General features: G+C 39.1%; 1 protein-coding gene and 2 pseudogenes across 22 annotated transcripts in view; all 3 read left to right on the forward strand.

The window, feature by feature from the left end:
* LOC147829296 (small ribosomal subunit protein eS24 pseudogene) overlaps positions 1-22,928 on the forward strand; it is a 50,857-nt pseudogene extending 27,929 nt beyond the window's left edge. Inside the window, exon 1 of the transcript XR_015449296.1 lies at positions 1-22,928. This exon is cut by the window's left edge and continues 27,929 nt beyond it. The product of XR_015449296.1 is annotated as a small ribosomal subunit protein eS24 pseudogene (transcript).
* The window catches only part of Srpk2 (SRSF protein kinase 2), a 235,226-nt gene that overhangs the window by 28,704 nt on the left and 180,047 nt on the right, over positions 1-26,475 (forward strand). For 3 of the 21 annotated variants that reach the window (XM_021253945.2, XM_021253946.2, XM_087206525.1), the window contains exon 3: positions 22,948-23,017. The exons of the other annotated variants lie outside the window; for them this stretch is intronic. The gene's annotated coding sequence lies outside the window, so the exon portion shown is untranslated. The remainder of the gene's footprint in view (positions 1-22,947; positions 23,018-26,475) is intronic. 21 annotated transcript variants of the gene reach the window in all.
* LOC147829297 (U2 spliceosomal RNA) lies at positions 6,251-6,420 on the forward strand (annotated as a pseudogene).

Raw genomic sequence — 26,475 nt, forward strand, 5'->3', positions numbered from 1 at the left:
TTTAACATAACAAACTTTTAGAAGTCAGATCTGGCAGTATGTAGAAAGTGGTTTTATTATAGGGATGGCAGTGTTGGTTCAGCATTGGAAGATCCACCCCCAAAAGTCTTCATTTTAACAGAGGAAAGGAAAAAGCCATATGATCCTGTCACTAGTTGGAGAAAAAGTATTGGACTAAATTCCACAGCTGTTCATGGTAAAAGCCACTTTAGAAAACGTTTGATTGTTTCTTCAAAATTGGCTCATCTGCTTCTGTGTGACCTAGCCACCCCACACCTCTTTATACAAAAGAAATGAGAATATGTGTTTATAGCAGATATGTTCATAAAAGCCAAAACTGGAAAAAACTCTAATGTACGCCGACAAATAACTGTAACAAACTGTAGTGTCCATACCATGGGATCCTATTTGAAATGCAAAGGAATGAAAATATTGGTATACTCAATAAAATAGGTAAATCTCAAGATAATTATGCTGCATTATAGAAACCAGACACAAAAGGATACATGCTTTATGGCTCTATTTACATAAGTTTTAGAAATTACAAAATAACAAATGACAAAAGAGTACCAGTTGTCTAAAACTGGGAGGAGCAGGAAGGAACAGAGGGAACAAAGTTGCAAGAGAAACTTTTGGAGATAGAGGAGGAAATGTTTATTGTCAAAATTTATAGTGATGGTTTCACAGGTGTATTCCTGTGTTAAAAACTTGTCAAATAAATGTAGCTTATTTTATTGTCAGTTATAGCTCAGTAAAACTGATGAAAGTCCAGAATTTAAAAAGTATTCAACTAAGGAAGCACATACAAAAATAAGAATAGTGTTAGGAATGTTGGCTCATTTTCAACAACCTCACTTTTAAAATAAAGCCAACCAACATTTCAAGTAAAGAGGATGGGTATCATTTAAAACATTTAATTCCAAGAGTTTTTAGTAGCATGTAGTAAAAGAAGTAAAACCTTTAAGCAAGAGGATGAAACTGTAATAAATTAAAATTTGAGAACAGTTTTTTGGGCATGGGTGTCATTGGGCATTAAACCCAGGTATGCTCTGCCACTGAGTTACACCTTTAACTCTTTTTGATTGATTTTTCTATAGAGTCTCATTAAGTTGCCCATGTTGCCCTTGAATTTCTTCCTCAGGCTCCTCAGTAGTTAAGATTGCAAGGCATGTACCCAGTTTAAGCATGGTTTTCAATTTCACATTATCTGTTATAAATTTTGATCCTTATTTACACTTTCAGTTTCTCACACCAGAGAAACTGTTTGGTATTTACACATGTGTGTCCTGTTTATTTCCCTTAAGAGTATCACCTCAGTGTGCACCCATTTAGCTATAAATGCCTTTAATTTCTCATTTTTTTTGGTACCAGGGATCAAACTCCGGTCCTTGCGCTTGTGCAGCAGGCGGCGAAACCACTGAGCTAAATCCCTGGCCCCTAATTTCTTATTCTTTATGGCTGAATAGAAAAGGTTCAAAGGGGAAGGGGAAGTGGGAAGGGTAGAGGAAAGGAAAGAAGGGAATGGAATTAATATGAGAAAATGAAAAAATGGAGTCTTTGTAAACAGGGGTGGAGGGGCTGAAGGGAGGGCAGGGGAATGGGGAAAAAATAAGAATCAAGATATATTATGTAAAGGTACAAATCTATAGTGATGAATGTCATTATATTGTGTACCTAAAGTGTACCAATAAAATTAATTTAAAAAAAAGAATTTTCAAAAGATAATTACAAAAAGAAAAAAAGCCCTTAGTAAAATTTACCTCTTTCATATAAAGAGCCTTACAAGAGCTGTTTATAGGAAGTGAAGGTGAAAGTGTTAATTTTGTTCATCATAATATCAGCTAATATTACCAGCATTTTAAAACAACTTTTTGTTTTGGGTTTTTTGAGACAAGGCCTTGCTCTGTAGCCCAGGCTGGCCTTGAACATGGTGATCCTCCTGCCTTCCCCTCCTGAGTGCTGGGATTACAGGTGTGTGCCACCACACCCAGCTTAAAACAGCTTAATTTATGTTCCTTTACTTTTCATCTTCTTGATTCATGTGTCAGAAATTTTATTTACATTTTCAAGAGTCCTTTTCAGATTTTTCCTTTTCCTATAAGTAGGGTCCTGTGCCTGAAATCTTATCTATTCAAATAATTTCCAGAATAAGGCTGATGCAAATTAATTATTACAACTTCTTGGCCTACCTCACTACTTCCAACTTTTCCTCATTCTGAAGCATTCTGAACAGCCTTCTTTTGTATTTTTGAGGCGGGTTTTCACTGTGTAGCCCAGACTGGTGTCAAACTCAACTCTCAGTGATCCTCTTGCCTCAGCCCCCCTGGCTTATCAGCTGTTTTGAAGTGGCTTTCCCAGGATCACTTTCCTGATGAATTTTAAAACAGCTATCTTACTAACAAAAGCTGAACCTCAAACAAGACATCACAACCTTCACTCACCTCATCCATTCTTGGATTACCACCTCCCACATGACAGATAGTGGAGATTTCTTGCAGTTTGGTTTCAGAATCTGGGGGATGGGATGGGAATAGGAGATGGATTTTTCTGGTCTGATGAGCCTTTTACACTCCTAAGATTTGAAAACCTACTTGTGCTAGAAAAAGTCTTTCATGTGACCTTGGCCTGGATCCCCTGTTTCATTTCCCAACATTCCCTCAAAGACCAATTTAGTTTTAGACTCCCTAAATTACTCTCAGACTCCATCTTGTTCTTGACTCCGTGTCTGTCTCTGAACGTTGCTCTTCTCTCACTGGTAGGTCAGAAATTCTTAATTTTGTCATTCTCCTTCCACAAAACCATGCATGCTCCAGCTGTGGACTGACCTATCAATTAAACAGTTATCAAATGCTAAGTCTCTACTTTTCACAGACCTATACCACTTTGTTTACAATGTCATGTCATTCTATGTTTTAATAGCATTCCCACCAGAAGTTGGCAGATGTTTTCTACAGAGATAGTATTTCAGGCTTGTAAGTAATATAGTCTCTATCACAGTACTCAACTCTGTCACTCTAGGCACAAAAGCCCATGGATAATATGTAAATGAAATGAAAGTGGCTGTATTTCAGAAAAGCAGTTTATGAACACCAGAATTTTAATTTCACATTTTCTTGTCAAAATGATCAGTGAATTTGCTTTGTAGGCCACACAAATAAACACAAGGTGACAGGCTATGTTTGGCCAGCAAGCCACCTCTGCTCTACATCCTAACTTAAAGGTTCAACTGCATAACCATTCCATTATCCCATATTTCCAAAGCCCCACATTTAACTTTTATTTGCCAAAACTTTCTGCTTAGCCTCAACAGTATGATAGCCTCTGGGAAGTGAACAGTTAGGCAATTCTTTTGACTTAAATTCATTCTGTTTCACCCACAATGTCACTTAAAAAACAAAACAAAACTTGCTTATCTGGTTTCTAACTTAAAACACTGAAGGAAAGAAAAGAATTTTTAAGAAGTTGTGTAAATGGAACAAAGAACAATGACAACTGTTATACTGATGTCAAGTCAAAAGAGTCCATTATGATATATCTCAATTCTTAGTCCCTGTTTCTTTCCCACAGATCCCAAAACTTAAAAACTAAACTGTAGCTTTTGAGTTTGATAAAGATATACTTACTCTCACATTTTTAAAGCAACAGATAAAACCAGACTAAAGTTAATGTGACTAAGTATATTGAAAGAAATGAGAAAACACATTATATCACATAACGGTTTTAAGTTATGACAGGAAATAAAATGAAAGACAACCGAAACACTTCAACTTTTGAGCTGGGTGTGGTGGCATACACCTGTAATCCAGAACCTGGGCTGAGGCAGGAGGATTGCCATGGGTTTCAAGGCCAGCCTGGGCTATATAATGAGTTCAGGGCTAACCTGGACTACATCCCAAGAGAGCCTGTCTCAAACCAACCACCTCAACTTTTAAAGGAGGAAAACTTCTCAAATTCATTTATTCACTCATAAATACTTATTTTATGGATGAAGAAATTAATGTGTGTGGAATATAAAATTGGGCAAGAAATAAGTGTCCAAAATAGACATGGTCTGTGACCTCTTAGACTTGTGTTCTGTAACTGCTTGTTATAGCCACTAGCCACATGTTGGCGATGTAAATTTAAATGAAATTACAGCTGGGGCCGCAGATCAGTGGTAAAGCACTTGCCTAGTATGAGGGAGGCCCTGAGTTCAGTGCCCAGAGTAACAAATGATTAATTAAAACTTGAGTTTCTCAGTCACACTTGCTACTCTTCAAGCACCTAAGAGCCCACTTGAAGTTACCAAATTGGACAGCACAAGTACATAATATTTTATTTTCATCATCATAGAAAGTTTTATTGGGTAGCGCTCTTGTAAATATATAAATGAAACTTCTTTCTCTTAAGGAAATTCGATCACATGCTCCAACACAAATCTTGAGGACATGTGATAGGTGGACTATTTTCCATTTATAGAAAATATCTAAAGTAGTCAAGTTCAGAAAGTAGAATGGTGGTGGCCAGGAGCTGAGGGAAGGGAGAAATGGAGGGTTCTTGTCTAATGAGCCTGGAGTTTCAGTGCTAAAAACCAGAAAAGTTGCTGGGCGTGGTGGCGCATGCCTGTATTCCCAGGATTCAGGAGGCTGAGGCAGGAGGATCACTGAGTTCAAGGCCATCCTGGGCTACAAAGTGAGACCCTGTCTCAAAACCACCCCCCCCCAAAAAAAGAAGAAAGAAAAAATTCTAAAAATGTTACATGACAAAATGCATATAGTTAGCACTACTGTGATGTATATAATGAAGATGTACATCTTATACTGTTTTCACAAAAAACCCAAATTATTTCCTATAGATTATAGAAAATTGCCTCTAACCTGATATTTCTTTAAAGCGAATACTGACATTATGTTAAATTATTTCCAATTGCAGTATCTTCAAATAGGTAACTATAATATTTTACTGCTTTTGAAACTTTCTTCTAAATATTTTATGAAACAAACTCTGAAAATCTTTGGAGTGATATTTTACTACATGTATATTTTAACAATACATACTCTGTAGGTGGTGTCAATTTTGTGTTTTCTACTGCAGGAAACAGTACAATAAACCTTGTCTCAGTCATTTACAAAATTTAAAGCAAACAGTTTTCCTAATACCTATTAAAAATGTTTAATAGAGCTCTGGTTTCTAAGGGTACAGGGTTTCAGTTCCAGATAATGAAAAGGCCCTGGTGGTGGATAGTGGTGATGGCTGCACAGCAGTGTGACTGTACTCAGTGCCACTAAACTCTATGCTGAAAATGGCTAAAATTACCAATTTTATGTTATGTATACATCACCAAAATAAAAATGGGGGGAAAAAAAGGGATTCTGGCTTAAATGGCTGTATAAATTAAAGAGGTTGGGGGTGTAACTTTCCAGTACAGGGCTTGCCTAGCAGGCACAAGGCCCAGGGTTTGATTCTCAGCACCTAAACAAAAACAAAAACAAAAAACAGAAAACAAAACAGTGGGAAGCTGGAAGAGATGGTTTCATGTAGGTCATTTGTAGTAGTTTATAAACTACTAAGAAACGTGTGGTAATTTACACATTTCTAAGCTACCACTCACAAACATCTCAAATTACTCATGAAAGACAACTCTATCAAAATTCAAAATTTTCCTTGAAAATAGAAGTTTGGAAAAACCAAAACATTTTGTAATCATTCCATACAAATGCAATACAAAGTATTACTATTGCTGGGCTTGGTGGCACACACCTATAAACCTAGCACTCTGAGAGGGGATACAGGAGGAGCACAAATTCATGTCCAGCCTGGGCAATTTAGCAAGAAGACCCTGTCTCAAAATTTTATAAATTCTTTAAAAAGGCTAGGAATGTAACTTAGGGCAAAGAGCTTGGGTTTAATTCCCAGTATTCCCCTCATCCCACAAATCTGTTAATATTAATGAGAATGTAATTGTGCTTAGTTATCTTTATGAGACATTATTTGGTACAGAATGCCAGGAATTTACTTTCTAGCACACTAGTTCTATACAATCAGTGATATGCCGCCCCTTCCCCGCCGGGGACCGAACTCAGGACCTTGCGATTGCAAGGCAGGCACATTGCCACTGAGCTAAATCCCTGGCCCCCAATGATAGGCTTTTAAAAAGAAAAGGTTTTAGGGCCAGTGATTTAGCTCAGTGGTTCCACCGCCTGCCTTGCATGCGCAAGGACCTGAGTTCGATCCCTGGTACCAAAAAAAAAAAAGAAAAAGAAAAGGTTTTATCACTCCTTGGCCTGTTGGCTAAGATCAAGCATAGTATCTGATCTGTTCTCCAATCAAGGACAATATGTTAAATGGATTTTTGTATCTGGGAGATGGAATAGGAACTTGTTCTTTCCACTCCACAGAATGACTTGGTATTGCAATATCTCTAGGAACAGTGCATCCCTTTGGAGGAATAAAATTTTGTACCAAAAGAAAGAAACAGAACCATATTAGAGTTTGCCAAGAACATACTAAACAAAGCATACTGATGTAATAGTAGCAATAAATTACAACCATACCATAGTATTCTATATATAATCAGGATTCTCTCTTAAATACCCATATAAAAGTCCTAGGGTCAAGTATGTATTGCCTGACACCCAGAAAACATAACAGAATGGGTGTGGCAAGAAGAAGAGAGTCTGAAAGGTATATTTATTAAGAAATGTCTGATCCAGTGTGTGCAGGCATTATGTTAAATGCATCACATCAGTTCTCACTTAATCCTCACAATAACTCATGAAGTAGTATAATTCCACTTTACAGATGAGAAAACTGATCACACAAGGAGTAAACAACATATTCAGATTACATAGCTGTTAAGTGGCAGGACTAGGCAAGAAGCCACATTGTGGGCAGAGCCCACACTACTTTCAAGTTTACAGAGCCTCACTTATGTGCTTTATATAGTTGATATCACTTTTTTTTTTTTTGGTACTGGGGATTGAACTCGGGTCCTTGCACTTGCAAGGCAGGCGGCGGAACCACTGAGCTAAATCCTCGGCTAGTTGATGTAACTTTTATAATTCACTGAGGAGACTGCTAATTTTCATGGAGGAAACAGATTCAAGAAGGATAAATCATGCCTTCAAAGTCTCTTAGAGGCAGGCAACAAAGTTGGATCTGGAACTCAAGTCTTCTCATATCTTATCTACTGCTTTTCCTCTTCAGTATATTTCACCAGTGTAGTGGTTTCAAAACTACATTCAAAAAATGCTTAATTTTTTAAGTAGAAGGCTGAGGCAGGAGAATTGCCAAGTTCAAGGCCAGTATGGGCTAAATTCTTTCTTTTTTTTTTTTTGGTACCGGGGATCGAACTCAGGTCCTTGTGCTTGCACAGCAGGCGGTGAAACCACTCAGCTAAATCCCCGGCCCAAGTGTGGGCTAAATTCAAGGCTGGCCTGGTGTACATTCCGTAGCAAAACCTTGCCTCAGAAAAATTTTTAAAAGTTACTTAATATGCTTCTCTTTAAAGGGTAGAACCTAAACTCTTCAGGTTGTACTAGTAACTCCTAACAAAATGTGGATGAAGTGACAGGTGTGAATCATAAAAAGCGCTATGACCATCTCCTGGTTTGCTCTCCTGGTTCCCCCCATTTGGCAAAGCCAGATGACACATTGTAAGGACACTCAGGACCATCTTGCCAAACTGCTTCCACGTTCCTCCACGGGAACTATGAGATTGTGTGTGTGTGTGTGTGTGTATTTATTTATTTTTGGTATTAAACCACTACATTTATGGTAATTCATTACATGGAAAGATAATACAACTAGAAAACACAATTTCTGCATGTGACCCCACCTTGCCATCTGAATTAGCAGCAAACAAAACTGTAGGCTCCATAGTTCACCTCTTAATAGTAATTGTGTGACCTGGAATAAAGGGCAATCTCAAACTCAGTTTGGTTATCTATCATATGACAGATAATAATAACTTCTTCATTTTCAGTGGCTTCCTCATCGGGCAATAATCTCTCTGGACTAACCTGACCTTTTAAGAGTCACTATGAGAAAAAAATGAAATAATATGGCCAGCAGTTGGTATGGTACCTAACATGTAATAAAAGTTCAGTAAATGTTCACTACTGCCAATCTTACTTCTTTAATCTGCCTTCTGCTAGCAGCCTCCCCAGACTTATAGCCATGCTTTTAAGTTTTCTAATTCTCTGCAGGAAAAACCTCCATCATTGGCCATGTTGTCCATAACATTTCTTTATTGGTCTTCATTTACTCCACTGTTGCATATGACACCCATCCAGAAGTGTCCTGTGACTTCCAGAGGGTACATTAACACAGTCCTCTTCAGATCTCTGCTGTTGCTGCTGCTGTTTTTTCTCCTCCCCCTTCAAATGCAGCTTAGCTTCAAAGTTCTCTCCTTGGGCCTTGTCTCTAGTTCTCACCCTCAGTAATGGCCCTTTTGAGAATGATTCTCTGACTCCCAAATGTATGGTACAGTCTCCACCTCTCCACCTATCATCTGATTCATAGATCCCAATTTCCCCAGCTCAGTATCTCCAACTAAAACCTGAATATTTTTGTCTCTTCCCCTTTACTTTCCCCCCACCTTCCCTATGCCCAACTCTGTTTCTCCTCCTGTGTTTGTTGACATAGTACGGTTTCTGAAGTCACCAAGGATGAAATGTCCAATATCACATTAAAATCCTTCCCCTTCTGCTTTCAGCAAATATATTGGTCACCATGCTGGGTGCCAAGGATACATGGCACACAGGACAAGACTGCCCCTCAAGAGCTCGCAATCCAGCATGCTTCCAGCTAGCTGCCAAGTCCTAATGATTCCACCAGTGCAGAGACACATACCCACCCGTCCTCTCCATTCTCACTACAACTCCATCCATCTGGTCATCCCTGAGCACTGCAACAGCATCCTAAAATTTCTTTCAAAATCTTCAGTACCTGCCTAGCCTTAATCCATCCTTCACACGACTGCCAGCTACCTTTCTCAAACAGGTGATCATACTACTCCTCAAATGTCTGCAATGGTTCTCCCTGCTTATGGAGAAAGTAAAAATTCCTGGACATAACCATAACAGAATGTCCTGATTTTTCCACCCAGTCACCTGCAACGTGCTGCACACACCACATATATACTGAGACATTCAGGACCTTTCCCTTTTTCCTGAACACTTATGTTTGTTTCTACCCACTGTCTAACCAGTGTTGTCTCTGCAACAGAAGTCCCCCTTTTTACTCAACAGAATTGACTGATCCTCCTCTTCACCTGTATACAGCACAGTGCCTGAACTCCTATTTGCTAACACTTCATTGCTGCTGTTTACTCAAAACCTGTCTTTGTGAATAGATAGGTTATAAATCCCTCATTGCCATGAATTAGTTGGGCAGTCCTGACTAAGTCACTGCATTGTCTGAGGTTCAGTTTTCTCATCAGTAAAATTAAGGGGTTGGATTAACTAATTGCTTAGGAACACCCAACTCCAAAGTTCCATGAGAACGGAACTTTGAAAAAGACAGTACAACACAGTTGTAAACTTACACTTGGTAGTTTTGAATCCCAGCTCTTTAATCTACCAGCTCTCAACAGTTAGCCCTCTGCTTACCATTTCTTTGCCTCACTTTTTCATCTCTTAAAGTCAGTATAATAATGGTGTCATCTATTAGAATTCTTTCAGTTTTTTTTGTTTTTTGGTACTGGGAATTGAACTTGCATCCTGGCGCTTGAAACCACTGAGCTAAATCCCCAGCCCTACTTTTTGGTTTTTTAACAGCTTCAGTGAAACATAATTTGCATATCAAACAGTTCTCTCATTTAAAGTGTACAACTTTTTTTTTTTAAAGTGTACAACTTTTAATCTATTAACAGAATTGAACCATTACCATAACCATATTTTAACCGTAACCATAACCATTACCAAATTTTGGAATATTTTCATCACCCCCCAGAGACATACATACCCATCAACACTCTTTATTTCCCAACTCCATGCCAACCTTAATCTACTGCAAGTACTCAATCTATTCTGTCTCTGTGAATTTGCCTCTTCTGGACGTTTCATATGAATGAATCACAATTTGTGGTCTTTTGTGACTGACTTCTTTCATTTAGCACAGAATTTTTAAAGTATGCTCATGTTATAGCATGTAACAGTGCTTCATCTTTTTATTGTTGAGTAATATTCCATAGTATGAATGTACTATTATTTTTTATTAATCAATTTGTAGATTGGTGGGTTGTTTCCATCTGGCTATGAATAATGGTGCCCTTTCAGTTTTAAGTGATACAAAATACTGCCAGGTGTGGTGGAGCATGCCTGTAATCCCAGCGCTTGGGAGGCTGAGGCAGGAGGATTGCTGTGAGTTCTAGGCCAGCCAGGGCTCCTTAGCATGACTCTGTCTCCAAAATAAATAAATATGATAGACAGTCCAATTCAACCTGGCTTAAATAACTTAACTCAGCTTCTCTCCTCTCCTCCTCCTCTCCTCCTCCTCTCCCCCTCCTCTCCCCCTCCTCTCCCCTGTCCCTCCCCCCTCCCCCTTCCGCCTCCCCCTCCCCTCTCCCCTCTCCCCTCTCTTTTCTCATCTCTCCTCTCCTCCTTTCCTTAGACACACCCAGAGTCAGAGTTTAATCATCATCAGAACTGAGTTTCTTTCTACCCCTTGGCTAGACATTGTTCTCTGTTCATTTTCATTAACTTCAATTCATGTAGTGGGTTTTTGCACCAGTAGGAAAAAGGCCTCCTCCCGATCCCAACAGGGAAGCCCAGTGACTAGCTCTGTGGGCTTTCTGGCTGGCCACCAGATGGGAAGCACTAACTACACAGGCCATGCTCCAGCCCAGAGTATGAGAGGAAACAGCAAAAAGACCCAAACAGGGCCAGGGATTTGGTTTAGTGGTTCCGCCGCTTGCCTTGCAAGCGCAAGGACCCAAATTCGATCCTTGGTACAAAAAAAAAAAAAAAAAAAGACCCAAACAGTGGAACCAAAATCAAAAAAGGTACAATTGCTATACAAAAACCCATTTCTAGGATAAATTGAATCTGGAAAGCAAAAACATGTTTAAAAGACCAATTTAAGGTTGTTGTGGGAATTAAACATAGCAAATATATGTTACACTTTTAGTAGACTACTCAACACATAAAGTAAATGCTTAGTGTTAGTTGGATGAATCACATAAAATTTGATATTTGATATTTTAGGAAAAAAATTGTCATATAATTAAGCATCATAGGTACTCAGCTCAAAATAAAGGCATGTACAACCTGCATTTGCTTTTCAGCACTTATGTAAAGGATTGCATCAAAGACTTAACAGAGGGAATAGGCTTATTTTCAAAATTGTTTAATCCTTACGTTAAAAAGTTATAAGTCTCCTTTTACCAGATATTTCTCTGGCTGTGTGGAAAATATGATAGACGCAAAGAGAGAAGAGACTGTAGGAGCAGAAGTGCTGTAAAAGCATCTCTCGTCATAAGGACACTAGTTCAGCCCATGTGTGTAGCCACCTGTCTTAGTTAGGGCAGGGTGTCCACTTGGACTGGCTCTGGGATCCCCCAAAGGGTTAGTGGGGGACACTTCTGGCTGTGTCTGGGTGGCTTGTGGAGGCATGGCCTTGGAGTTTATGTCTGGTCCCTAGCCCCTTCCTCTCTGGCCCTGTTCCCAGCCACCATTCACTAAGCGGCTTTGCTCTACCATACCCTTCCACATGACATTCCTGCTTTGTGCCAGTTAACCCTGGACCAGAAACCTCTAAAACTGTGAGCTAAATTAAATCTCTCATCCTCTAAGTGATGGGTGTCAGGTATTGTGTCTCGGCAATGAAAAGCAACTGACACTCACCTCAATCCCTTGTTAGTCAAAATTCCGAAATCTTTTTTCTGGGGTGGTGTTGCCATACTGGGCATTGAATTCAGGGTCTCACACATGCCAAGCAATTGCTGTACCATTGAGCTACATCCCTAGCCCTAAGAAATCTTCACAGGAACTGGGATTAGTGGTACACACCTATAATCCCACACTCTGGAAGGCTAAAGCGCAGCCTGGGCAAGTCAGCAATTTAGCAAGCCTGTGTCTCAAAATAAAAAAGGGCTAAAAATATAGCTCAGTACAAAGGCCCTAGGTTTGACATATAGCACCACAAAAGGAAAAATGAAATCTTACCGTATGATAATACTGCTTTGATTTTTTTTTAACATAAGCCAACTATAATTCCTTTACAGTGAATGATTTGTCAATTTTGCCTAAGATACATTTATTTCATTAAAGTATACCAATGCAGAAGGCATAACTTTGGGTCCTTTGCCCATAGATGACTCAGAAAGCTAAAAAGCCAAGCACACTGGCATACACATATAATCCTAGCTACTCAGCAGGCTGAGGCAAGAGGATCACAGATTTGAGGCTAGGCCCGGCAATTTAGCAAGATCCTGTTTCAAAAAAAATTAAAGAAGCCGGGCATGGTGTTGCACACTTGTAATCCCAGCATTCAAATTGCTGTGAGTTCTAGGCCAGCCTGGGCTACATAGTAAGTTTAATTTAGCAAGACCCTGTGTTTCTGGGGATGTAGCTCAGTGAGAAGGCCCTGGGTTCAATCCCTAATACTGGACTTGGAGGAAGGAATCCCAAAAGTAGTATGAAGTCTTTCATTCAAAGAGGAATGGACTTAAATACCTGTTCTCAAGTTTCTGAAGACATGTATTTTAGGCACAGAACTTCATGATGTGTTACAGTAGTTACAGAGTTACATAAAAGATGTGAAATTAGGTTTTATTAGTCTTTGCGTTAGGATAGGACTTCCATGAATAATTAATACAAGAATGGATCAGAGAAGCAAGTTTGAATATCTCTGTTGAAAACTCTGTAAAATAGGAGTAGAAAGGCCCCATTTTGAGGCTAAGGTGTAACATGATGGTAGAGCCAATACTTAGCCTGCTTGAAGGTTTAGTTCTAAGCACCATTGGAAAAACAAAATACCCTTCCTTAAAATTTTTTATAGTTATGATTGATTAATATTACTATTCCTATTAAAATCAGGAACAAGTTGAGTTGACTCTTCATTGTTGTGTAGCATTATATAGAAATGTTAGTACAGTAAGATAACAAGCAAACTATACCAAACAAACATACAAATTAAAAAGCAGCAGTCAGGGGCCGGGGATTTAGCTCAGTGGTTCCGTCGCCTGCCTCGAAAGCGCAAGGTCTGGAGTTTGATCCCTGGTACCAAAAAAAAAAAAAAAAAAAAAAAAAGCAGCAGTCAGGTGTGGTTGCACAAGCCTGTAATCCCAGCACTCAGGGGCAGAGATAGGAGAATCACCTCGAGTTCAAGGCCAGCCTGGACTACTACACAGTGAGACCCTATCTTTAAAAAAAAAACAATAAAACCCCAGCAAAACTTATTTTCAGATGATATTGTCTACTTGAAAAATCTAAAAGACTAATTTGAAAACTATAACCAATAAGAATTTAAAAAGCTGCAAACTATAGGAACAAACTTAATAATTAAAATATTTCACCACCAGTAACCTATTGGATATGTAAAATGAAAATCACCCTGTTTAAAACAGGATCCAGAAACTAAATTTCTGTTTGGTAATTGAGGATTTTCTTTTTTGACTGTGGCAGGGCTAGTGGTGGCAATGAGATGCTGGGCATTGAACGCAGTGTTTTAAGAGGTTGGCAGTGGGCCGTCAAATGAGCTACACCCTAGCCCAGTAGTTGGGGAAATTTAAATCTGATTAGTGACTTGGACAAGTTACTTAATTAGAGCACCAGCCTTTAAGGCTTTTAACTTGATACTCTTAAGTGTATTTAGATACTTCTACAGTGTGTAAAAAAAAATCTTACAACAATTTCAAGATGATCGTTTCAACTCACTTTTTAACCTTATATAATTTTTTTTTGGTACCGGGGATCGAACTCATGACCTTGAGCTTGCGAGGCAGATGCGGTGCCACTGAGCTACATCCCTGGCCCAAGGAATACTGTACTTTATGATCCATACAAAACACCAGCATTTGGGTTGTACATAAATATCTTATTTTCAGAATACTGAAATAGTCAGTACCTGGAGCCATGGTCTAGAATGGGCAAAGGAATGTAATTTAGAAAAGGAAAAAAGCTGTGTGTGGTGGCACACACCTGTAATCCCAGCACTTGTGAGGCTGAGGCAGGAAGAACACCTTGAGTTCCAGGCCAGTTTGGGCGACATAGTGAGGTCAAGGCCAACCTGAACTACATAGCAAGACCCTGTCTCACCCCTACCTGCTGCCCCCGAAAAAAAAAAAATTAAATTGGTACTACTCAATTTCTTTAAAATCATGGAGCAAGAAAAACAACATTGAGCTTCCATACTGGTTTTACATAACTTCTATACAGTGTGTTGGCTTACATCCAAGAGCAAAAGTTAAGGTTCTCTTCCTCCTTTTGGTCACAACTGCATGGTAAATTTAAAATGACTTTTCACCTGGATTTCTACCTGAGAGGGCAAGTTTGGTCCTTTTATATTGACGTCACCAGTCTTAATATTTCTTGAGATCTGAGGCAGATTTATATTCTTCACAGTGGATACAGTACAGGCTGCAGCTCCTATCAAGCCATCCTCAGATTTCTCTAGTCTAGTTGGTGTAATAATTTAATTGATGCTGGTCCCCAATACCATTCCCCAACACTTATTTCCACAAGAATATTGTGAACCTTCTCTACATGGAAAGTTAAGTGAAATTCACAAATAGTTTAAAAACATTTATCTTATGTTTCTGTGACTACTTGAATTAGATCTAAAATGCCAAGTTCACTTTTTATTTTTTTATTTTATTTTATTTCCAAGTTCACTTTTTGAAGAGTCTACACAAAGACAAAAATACAGTATTGTGTTTTGACCTCTGTTAGATACCAGTAGGTTTTTTTTTAATTGTGAAAAAGCTTCAGACTAAGAAGCGGAGCTGATAACATGAAGTCCCCAAGTGAATCTGTCACCTGATCAACAATCGTAAAGATTTTGCTGTTTCTTTGTTTGTTTGTGTTTTTTTTGGTAATGGGGATCGAACTTGGGACCTTGTGCTTGTGCAGCAGGCAGTGAAACCACTGAGCTAAATCCCTGGCCCTGCTGTTTCTTATATCTATCCCTCCACCCCCATTTTGCACAGATTTTTTTTTTTTTTTTGTATCGGGGATCAAACTCGGGTCCTTGCGCTTGTGTGGCAGGCAGCGAAACCACTGAGCTAAATCCCCAGCTCACAGATTTTTTGGGGGGGGGTACCAGGGATTGAACTCAGAACCTCTCGAGGCAGTCTCGGTGCCCCTGAATCCCTGACCCATGCACAGATGTTTTAAAGCAGATCTCTGATACAGTATTTTTGCTTCTGCTTCCTTTTACATCACTGTTTTTGTCTGCTTGGGCTTCCTTAACAAAATAGTTTAAAAGATAGACATTTCTGTTTCATGCTTCTAGAGGCTGGAAGACCAAGACCAGGGACCCAAGAAGATTAAGTTCTGGTGAGGTCTCTCTTTGTGCCTTGCAGAAAGACACCTTCTCTTTGTCTTTCCACATGTGGAAGAGTGAGAGTGCAAGCTTCCAGTGTCTTTTTATATGTGATCTGATCCTTGAGGTATCTTGATCTTACCTAAACCTAATTATTCCTAAAAGGGCCCACCTCCAGTTACTAATTGGGATTTGGGCATTTGAGCTATCAATTTTGGAATAATACAGTTCAGTTTATAGCAGTCACTAAAAGCTTTGAACATTTTCTTAACACAGTTACAATACATTATCACATCTAAGAAAATTAACATTACCTGATGTCATCTAAAACCCAGCCCATATTTTCAGATGTTTACAGTGACTTTGGGCAAAGTATAGGTACACATGTTATATTTGTTACACTTTTTAAGTCAGGGTTACTAAAAGGATGTGGTCTTGTGTGCCCCTTCTCCCCCCACTATGGATTTGTGGATAAAATTCTGGACTTTTGCACTGAACTGTTCTCCAATTCTTTAAATGTTAAGACAGGATTTCCCAAGGTTGCCCAGGCTGGGCTAGAACTTGCTATCCTCATGCCTCCTACAGTGCTAGGATGATAAGCAGGCATCACCATGCTGGCCAAAGAGTGGCTCTTCAAGTAGTGCAATAGGATAACAGGTTTTTTTTTTTTTGGAACCAGGGATCGAACTTGGGTTCTTGTGCTTGCAAGGCAAGCGATGGAACCACTGAGCTAAATCCCCGGCCCAAACATCATTTTTTTTTTTTGGTACCGAGGATCAAACGTGGGACCTTGCGCTTGCGAGGCAAGCAGTGGAACCACTGAGTTAAATCCCTGGCCCGGATAACAGATTTTTTTCTTCAACAAGCCATATGTGAAAAAAGGGAGGGAGCGGAGGAGGAGGACTGCTATAGAGTAAAAGATACAGGTTGTAACAAACTTTTTTGGGATCATGATCCTAATTAACTGTGAAAGATTGTACTATCCCAAGTTCTTCTATAACTTCAGTATTCTGAAAAACTGGCACATACAAACATTTGAGGTACACAGGCAAGAAGTAATGTCTGAAATATTTTCGTTAAGCATTTTATTTTATTTTCTGGTACTGGGGATCGAACTCAGGACCTTGTGCTTGTGAGGCAGGCGCAGTGCCACTGAGCTAAATCCCTGGCCCAGCATTTTATATTTCTTACAGATTATTATGGTATATTAAAACAGTCTCAATGTGCTAATGGAAATTTTGTGAGGATGTTGTTAGGTCAAGATGCCATTAACTTTTGATTTGTGACTTTAAAAACTTGTCCAGAGGGAATTTATCAGAGTATTTCAGTAGAGCATTATAAAGAAGCAGAGAGCATCACTAAGATTTTTTTGTCTGTTTTCTGTTGAGTAGTGATTATTTGACATGAAATAATTCAAATATGAATTTAACCAGTAGGTGGCAACAAATCAATAGCTAATTTTATTTTTAAGAAAAATAGTTAAAATAAAAAATAAGATACTTTGATTTTTAAAATAAGCATTGTGTGCTTATGGTCCTAATACATGCTTTTTAATTTGAAAAGTTGACATAGATTTTCTTGTATGACAGCCATAGTTCTTTTTTTTTTTTTTGGTACCGGGAATCAAACTCTGGTTCTTGAGCTTTTGAGGCAGGTGGCGCAACCACTGAGATAAATCCCTGGCCCCAGGCATAGTTCATTTTAAAGTTTGATTGGTTTTGGATAGTTGGATAATTGGTTTGTTGTTTTATTTCAAAACTGAGTGATTCAGGTGATTTATTGTCTAGTGATTACAAAGAATCAGACTGGCAATTTTTGGTTTTTTGGGTTTTTTTGGTCTGGGTTCACAATGTGCCTAGGCTTTGGGATTTTTGTTTTTTGTTTTTGAGACAGGATCTTGCTATGTAGTTCAAGCTGGACTTGAACTCACTATGGTGGCCTTCAACTTGTGGTGGTCCTTCTGCCTCAAGCTCCTGAGTGTGGGGATTACAGACATGTGCCACAATGCCTGGCTGGCTTTAGAATTTGTAAAAGTTCTGCAAGTGATAGTAGCATTCGGGTAGATGATCCGTAGGCTATATTTGATTCATTTTTTTTTCCTGGTTAATATAGGTTATTAGATTTTCAATTAGAGGGCAGTTCTTTGATGTCTATCTCCCTTAGTGTTAGAACACTGGCTTACATGTGGTCTGTATAACAAGTAGTTGCTGAATGAGTGAATATAGAATGGTGCCATCACTTTTGATTTTGGTTCTCCTGTGAAGATAAATAAGTTTGAGGAAGCCTACCTCTTAAGAGTTTTTGATATCTGTTTGTTTCTTCTTTGTAAGAGAATCTTTTGCGTATGAAGCTTTTGAGTGTTTTTTGGTATTGGGGATCGAACTCAGGACCTTCTTGCACTTGTGAGGCAGGCATGGTGCTACTGAGCTAAATCCCTGGCCCCTACTTTTGAGCTTTTTTGTGCTTGTTTCCTCATTGGTTTATTTTCAGTCTAGTTTCTGAAAGCCTGCCTGAACCATTAATGTGTTGCTTTTTTTTTTCTTTTCCCCACTTTGCTTGTACTGAGAATTGAATCGAGAGTGTGCTGAGCTACATCTTGAGCTCTTTTTATTTTTGATGCAGAGCCTTGTTAAGTTGCCCAGGCTGGGCTATAACCTGCACTATCCTTCTGCCTCAGTGTCCCAGGCAGTTGGGATTACAGGCTTGTGCCATCACACCTGGCCTAATGTGTCACAGTTTTAATTGTTAGGATGGGCAGAGTTCTTTTTTCTCCCAGCATTTATTATTTATTTATTTATTTCCTTATTTCCTTATCTATTTATTTATATATTTATTGGTACATTTTAGGTATAAAATACATTTACATTTATCATTGGGTGTTTGTACCTGTACATGATGTATCTTAGTTCTTATTTTTTCCCCCATTACCTGTGCACCCTTCACCCCCTCCACCCTTCCCTATTTACACAGACTTTGATTCCGTTTTTTTTTCTTTCTCATAATTTTTCCTTTCCCTTCTTCCCTTTCCCCTTCCCCTCTCGCCACCCCCAAACTCTTGGACCTTTTCCTATTTCAAATTAACCCAGCATTTATTTTGAAAAATTTAAAGTTTTCAGTAGCAGTCTGTTTATATCTTTGAAAGCTCTGTTAGTGTGTTTTTCTTTTAATGTATGAGTTGTTTTTTCTAAACTAAAACCTCAGTATTCAGGTTTAATTGCAGTGTTGGCAGTTTGTGATATATAAATGGGTTTTGGGTTGCAGTTTGGGCATTCAGTCTCTAAAAGGTTCACCATCATGAGCGATAAAATCATTTGTATGTTTCCTTTTGCCTGATAATTTGTATTTTTAATATCTTCTAAAGAAACTTGTAGATTTGAGAGTTGTTTAGATAATTTCATCTGGATTAAGTACCTTCTGCCCTTTTTATTTAGCAAGTATTAGGCACCTAGTATAAATGGGCATTGCTGGGCAAGTGGATTACAGTAATAAGGTGATATGGGCCTCACTTTCCAGCATCTTGTAGTCTGCCTGGGGACTCTAATGTATAATAGGCAATTATGCATCTCAAAACAGGATGCTAAGTGATGAAGAAGTATTGATACCAGAGGAAAACTCACCTACTTACACGTGGCATAGAGTAAGGGGGGTAATGAATGATTGTTTGAGGTCAGGATGTTGGAAAGGCATGCAAAACCAAGACATCATTGCAAGTGGTTGGCAAACTTTCTGTAAAAGAACCAGAGAGTAAATGTTTTGGGCTCTAACAGCTATGTGATCTCTATTGGTACTGTTGGCCTCTGATTTCATAGCAGCTATTGACAGTAAATAAATGAATTAGTGTGACTGTCTTCCATTCAACCTTTATTTTATTTATGGCATTGAACTTTGAATTGTAATTTCCAGATGGCAGCCAGGCATGATGTCACATGCCTGCTGTAGGGAGGCTAAGGCAGGAAGATTGCAAGTTTGAGGCCAGCCTGGACTACATATTGAGATCCTGTTATGATATAATGTCATGAAATGTTCTTTAATCTCCCCATCCCCTAATAATTTAAAAATATGAAAGGGTCTAGAGGTGTAGCTCAGTGCTAGAGTACTGTACTTGCCTAGTGTGCACGAGGCCCTGGATTAATCTCCAGCACCACAAAAAAAATAATAAAAAGTAAACAGCAAATCATTTGTCAGACTATAGCTTGCTGACTCATGGAATATGATGTTAAAATATCTTTTATCAGAGTTCTTGCTTATAACTTGAGGTCTTTGCCAAACCAGAACTGTCATTATAGTCAGTGAATGCATTATGCTCTCAATGAGACAGAAATTTGTAAGTAGGTTTGAAAATCACAGTATTTCTGCACCTCTGGCTGTTCTTTTGAAACATTCCAGCAATGTACCAATAATTCTGTATGTTGAAAGAAAAGTATGTTAGAGCTTAGGTGTGTGATGAGTAAGTGGTGTTCATAGCAAGGGCTTGCCCTCGTAATTGTATTGAGAAGGCCCAAATTCCAGCCCTGATCTTGGTGATCACTGGCTCTGTAATGTGGCGCAAGTCTCTGGACTCCTGTGAGTGGAGGAAGGAAACTTACCACAGCCCTGCTCAGAAGTACTGCAAGTAATGAAGAGGGTCATGTGCTTCAAAGCACCATGAAGACATTCTTTGTACTGTACTTTTCGGCAATTTAATTGCTTCAGAGTTTTGGAAAAAAAATTTGCTGTGGTTGCTCTCTGGGTGCCAGATCATAGAGTGGCAACAGTGAAAGCTTGGAGGACGGAGAGGAGGCTTATTGCAATAGTCTAGCTGGTGGTTGTGGTGGTGGCTTGGCCAGGTCACCTTAGTGGAGGCGGTAGTTAGATTGAGGACTTGTTTTTAAGGTAGAGCTGACTGTATTTATTGATTATGAGGTAAGGGAGAAGTTGACCTCTTGGCTTTTTATGGCTTGAAGGACTATAGGAAAATGATGTTATTAAATAATACCACCAATTAATTTTTAAAAAAATAGGATTTGTTGCCAGGTGTGGTGGTGCACATCTGAAACACAGCACTTGGGAGGCTGAGGCAAGAAGATTGCTGGGAGTTCGAGTCCAGTCTGGCCCACATAGTGTGCACAAGAATAGCCTGAACTGGGGCCGGGGATTTAGCTCAGTGGTTTCGCCACCTGCTGCGCAAGTGCAAGGACCCAAGTTCGATCCCTGGCTTCTAATCTTAGTTCCCCACGGAGAGGGCATATGAATTTTATTTCTGTCTTGACACTTTTGTCTCTTGATTGACTGAGGTGGACAGCATAGCATAGAATCTTTCCAGAGGGATTCTGCAGACTGCATAAGTGATGGTGGGTCTTGACTTCATCACATCATGGGATGGTCTCTTGTATACCTTGCTTAAAGAGCTGAAGGAAGTTGGGTGTGGTAGCACATGATTGTAATCCCAGCATTCTGAGAGGCTGAGGTGGGAGGATGGCAAATTGGAGACCAGCCCGAGGAATTTTACAAGACCCTGTCAAAAACAAAGTTGGGGATGTATCTTAGTGAGAAGGCCCTGGGTTCAATCCCCAGTACTACAAAGATAGAAGGAAAAAGAAAGTGAGCTGGAGGAATGTGGTTATGCAATTATTTAATTGCATATCTGTGTATTTAACACCTGTTCTCCAAAAACATTAATGAACTAATAACTAATGTCAAAGGAATTCTTTAGTGAGGAGGCAAGATACTTTTTCTTTGATTCTATTTTGTTAAATGTCTCCATCATTAACTTGGATGTAGACCAGGATCACTGGAATATCAAGTTAGTATGTGTAAAGATATTGATGCTGCCCCTTTTGTCAGACTATGGTTAGGATTTAGACTTGAATGGAATTGCATCTTGGAGACTGTTAATGATCAGTGGCTTCTGTGGACTTGTTAGTGTACCTTCTTCAGTGACATGGTGGGTTTTACAATAGGGATAATAGAGGGCCGGGGATTTAGCTCAGTGGCACCACGCCTGCCTTGCAAGAGCAAGATCCTGAGTTCACTCCCTGGTACCAAACAGCAACAACAACAACAACAACAAAACAACAATAGGGGTAGTAGGATTATTAGGTGTTAAATGGTAACAGATGCAAAAATTCCAAGCATGTTGCCTGATGCACGTACTCTATGAATGTTATTAGCATTCTTTCCTATTCAGTGGTTGTGCTAGTTTTGTACATTTTATTTCTTTTTATAGAACATTTTTGACCCAGAGTTTTCTTTCCATATTGCACATTAATTTGCTAGTTTTTCGGTTATGAAGGATCTGGTGAAAGTGCTTTTGGTAGTCAGGATCCTTCTAAATTATTATTATTTTTAATTATGTTGAACATAATTGAGTTGGCATTTCGTATCTTGAAAAAGACTTTCCTAAGTGAAGTTTTTTTGCCACATTTGCTTAGGGCCACTGAAAGATAATGAATAATGTCCCCAAGTTGTTCCTGTAGTTTTAAAGATGTAGTATCTCAAGGGCTGGGGATTTAGTGGTTCCACCGCCTCCTTCACAAGTACAAGGTCCGGAGTTTGATGCCTGGTACCAAAAAAAAAATGTATCTCAAACTTCTTGGAAATTAATGTATCATTTTGATTTTCTTCTTAAAAATACTCCTAAAAGACAAATACTTCTCTATGTTCTGTGTTAGTATGTAGCATCTGTACACTTTGGTGCTGAATAAAGGACATAGTAAGTCACTGAGAAGAAAGACATTGTTTTCCACGTTGTGAATAGTGCCAGTATTGTAATTTTATTTGCATTAAGAATCAGCCCTTGAAAAAGTAGTAGACTGCCTGCAGTGTCTCAAATATGAAAAATAGGTAGGTGTTTTAGAGACATTTCCCTGGTTCTGCTTTGTAGTTCAAAATTTGAGAGGCCATGTTTTGCTGCTTGGCATTTTATATAATATTGGTAGTGTTGATGCAGACTTGAATATTTATCATTGCTTGGGTTCATAGAAGGCTTCCCCTTCATTGGGTTTTGACTTTGTCAAGGAATTTTCATATATTCCTTTCTGTAGCATTTTCCCCTTCTGTCATGTAATTGTAGTGTTTATGTGAATGTGCACTGTTTCTTTTTATAGAACATTTTGGCCCGTGTTTTCTTTCCAGCTGCATCCAGGCTGTGAGCCAAGGAGACTAGGAGTTGAGAGAGGACCATTGAGCTGGTTGAGAGCATTTCCTACCAAATGAGACATCTGTACAAACTTAAAAAAAGTTTAAGTTCATTTAACATGAAATTAACCTTTTTACTGTGAAAACAGTTCAGTGGTAATTACTACATTGGCCTTATTGTGTATTGTATCTAGTTTTGAAACATTTTGTCACTCTAAAAGGAAACTATAGATAAGCAGTGGCTCCGTAGCTCTCCTGCCACTATACCCTGGGAACCACCAATCTGCATTTTGTCTTATTTTGGATATTTTGTGCTGATAGAAGAGTATAATAAATGACTTTTTGTATCTCGGTTCTTTCATTTAGCTTGATGTTTCCAAAGTTCATCCTTGCAGTGCTTGCTTCAGCAGTACATATACCAAAGTTCATCCTTGCAGTATGTATCAGTATTTTATTCTATTTTATGGTTGGTTGAATAATGTTCCATATCACAATTTGTTCATCTGTTGGTAGACACTTAGGTTGGTTCCACTCTTTGGTTGTTGCATTGCTACTTAAATACATGTATGTGCATGTATTTAACAGTTTTCAATTCTTTTATGTATATACCTAGGGATGGAATTCCTAGTTCATAATGCAATTTTGTTTTGTTTTTTTTTTGGGAAATCACTATTCTCCATAGCACCCACACCATTTTATAGTCTAACCACCAGTGTACATTCCTTCTTTGCCAACACTCATTGGTTTTTATTTATTTTTTTATTTTTTTGAGACAGGGTCTCAGTATGTAGTTCAGGCTGCCCTTGAACTCACAGTGATTCCTCCTTCCTCAGCCTTCCAAGGGCTGGGATCACAGGCATGCACCACCATGCCCAGCTTTAACCACCTTAAAGTGTACCACTGAGTGGCATTCTTTTGAATACAGAGTTAAAAGCTGGATATGTGAAATACCAGTACTTCCCTGGTGTGTTGTACCAAGATTATTCCTAGGGTCTAGTGGAATGGATCGAAGGACAGCGTCGTTGAACCCACGCATTGCATGCATTTATAGTGTGCCTGAATTCTGTTTTCTGCAGTTAGAACTTTACTCACATTCACAAAGAAAGTGGTGGGAAGCATATCTAAAAAAAGAAAAAAAGTTAAGTTAAAGGAGAATTCTGTTAGTATATTGACAACTGAAGGGTAAATAAAAATAAGGTTAGTTGCTGGGTGTGGTAGAGCACATTTTTAATCCTAGCATTGTAGAGGCTGAGGCAGGAAGATCAAGTCAAATAATTTCTTGAATTGTTAAGAAAATAGTTTTGATCTTGTGGCTCTCTGGGGGTTTCTGCAACATATATAAACTGCTGGGAGGAGTGGACAGTCCTACTGGGAAGTTGCTATGTGGCAGCTTTTTCTCATCCCCAGGGAAACAAAAATAGCATTAAACTGAAAGCCTAGTTTTCAGTTATAAAGGAGAAGAAGAGGAAATAATGTTTTGACATTATTTTATTCATTCTCTTTTAAGCCCCTTAAGTGGTAAACTCTGTTACCTGCAAATGAGGAAAAAATTGCTGAGGTATTAAATAGCTTCCTGACTAGAGGTTATTAAACTAGTAAAGAGTAGCTAGTGGGCAAGAGCTAGACTCTTGGTGACATCAAGGCCATGAGCCCTTCCTAAGCCGAAGGGATGTAACTGACCATGGGGTGAGAAGAGGCTGGTCCAAGTGAGAACACTCCTGCTCTGTTCTTGTATATCCTGTATTTGTAGCAGTTTGTTCCTTACCTTGTCCTTAACCTTTTTAAGGATGGTGGGAATTCTTGACCAGAAAGATAGTCATAGAAACAAGTAATCATTTATTTTCTCTTTGATTTCTTTTATAAAATGGAAATAAGGTTTGTGATAAAATAGTGTCAAAGCCAAAAATCAGGAAAAGATTATTCTTTTGGTGCTTGGGTTTGACTCTATGGCTTTTGTGTTGAGCAGCATCCTCACTGCCCCCCCCCCCCTTGCTAATTTACCCAGGGTGGGCTTGAATTTGCAAACCCCTTGCCTTAGCCTTCTGAGTAGCTAGCTGGGCTTACAGAAAAAGTCATGCTTTTTAAAATTACACAGATAAAGGATGGGGATTTAGCTCAGTGGTTCTGGCACCTGCCTCGCAAGTGAAAGGTCCTGAGTTCGATTCCCCGTACCAAAAATAAAACTAAACTAAACTAAAATTACCCAGATAAGTCTTTTCTTTAAGTACACCTTTCTGCTTTGTCTAAAAAGTCTAAACCAGCAGATTTGGGAGGGAAGGTAGTACTGAGTAACCCAGGGTCTTTGTACTGAGCTATATCCAGAGCCTTTTATATTTAAGGAATTTTTTTGGTACCAGGGATTGAAGTCAGGACCTTGCGCTTGTGAGGCAGGCAGTGGAACCACTGAGCTAAATCCCCGGCCCCTATTTTTTAAAATTTTGAGACAGAGTCTTCCTAGTTGCTCAGGCTGGGCTCAAACTTGTGATACTCCTGACTCAGCCTCTCAGAGTAGTAGAATTACAGTTGTGCACCACCATGCCCAGCAATTAGAGAAAATGGAAGGAAACTATGACAGACTTTCAGAATGTTGGAAATAAGCACCCAAACACAATTTGTTGGTGCACATAATATTAAGCACTTGGACATCAAGAATTCTCGACAAGCCATTTTACTTTGGCCGAAGGGCGCAAGCATGAGGTAGTAGGTGTGCCAGGCTGCAGGGAAGCAGGGTTTTAAGCTCCAGCACAGGAAGCAGCTGACCTCTTTTCCCATTGGCTGAGTTGAGGGTTCACAGTCTATCCTGATTGGCTAGTTTAAGGAATGTGAAGGCTGGGTCTGAGGAGTTGCTGGGCAGGGTTGTTGAATGGAGAGCATGTGGGGAACACAAGGTCCTTGGCTGTTGATAAGCTATCTTGAACTATAGCTATGTTTCCAGAACTTGAACTGAGCAGGTTTCCCATAATTTCATTGTGTTTGGGAGGGGCCGCCTAGGGTGGACTAGAGTTTAAAAGGCGCTCCTGTTTATATCCTTTGATAGAAAAGAGAGGGCCGCAGTTTCTCACAAGAATTAAACATTTTTTTATACAGTGTGTTAGAATCATGCCAACTATGGTTTACCTTGATTTTCATTATTGATGTGTTCATCAAGAGTGTCTTAGTTACTTTTCTCATTTCTGAGACAAAATACCGGACACCCAAAGTTAAAGGAGGAAAGGTTTATTTAATAAGCTCACAGTTTGTAGAGGTTTCAGTCCATAGTCAGCTGGCTCCAAGCCTGGGTGCAGACAGGCATCACAGAAGAGAAGCAGTTTGTGGTGAGCCGAAGGTAGAAAGCAACAAGGGACAACCACAGCCCTTTCTATCCCTTATATTTTATCCAGGTTACTTAGGGCAGGCAGCACTCACACCCTTAATGCAGAGTATTTCTAGACTTGACAAAGGGATGAGGATACAGGTGTGTAGTACTTAGAATGACATTATATTCCAAGGGGCTTTAGGGATTATCCAGTCAAATGATTTGAAACTTTGAAAGTGAAGCCATTTCTTTAGTTGAAATTGTATCTAGGAGTGCAATATTTGAAACATGAAAGCAGAAGAGTTGAAATGAGAGTTGGCCCCAGAATTCTGCCTGTTTGTGTGGTGAATTCTGTTTGCCAGTGCATCGAGCCTTGGTTGGCAGCAGTAGGCAGCGTTAGCATGTAGTATTCAGTGGTCACTTTGTGTCAGGTCCCACACTAAAACACTTCACATGCATATCTCTCAGTTTGAAAGCATTGGTCTAGTTGACCTTTTGAATTTCATCTGTGAAAAAGAGGTCTAGAGAACTTAAATGAGTTGTCCAAGATTTGAAGCTATTTTTTAGCAGAGTTAATGTTATTAAATCCTTTTAGTTAG

Source organism: Heterocephalus glaber, unplaced genomic scaffold (genome assembly GCF_053883595.1).
Source record: "Heterocephalus glaber isolate CG9 unplaced genomic scaffold, H.glaber_assembly_v1.0 deba00000676, whole genome shotgun sequence".
Taxonomy (NCBI): domain Eukaryota; kingdom Metazoa; phylum Chordata; class Mammalia; order Rodentia; family Bathyergidae; genus Heterocephalus; species Heterocephalus glaber.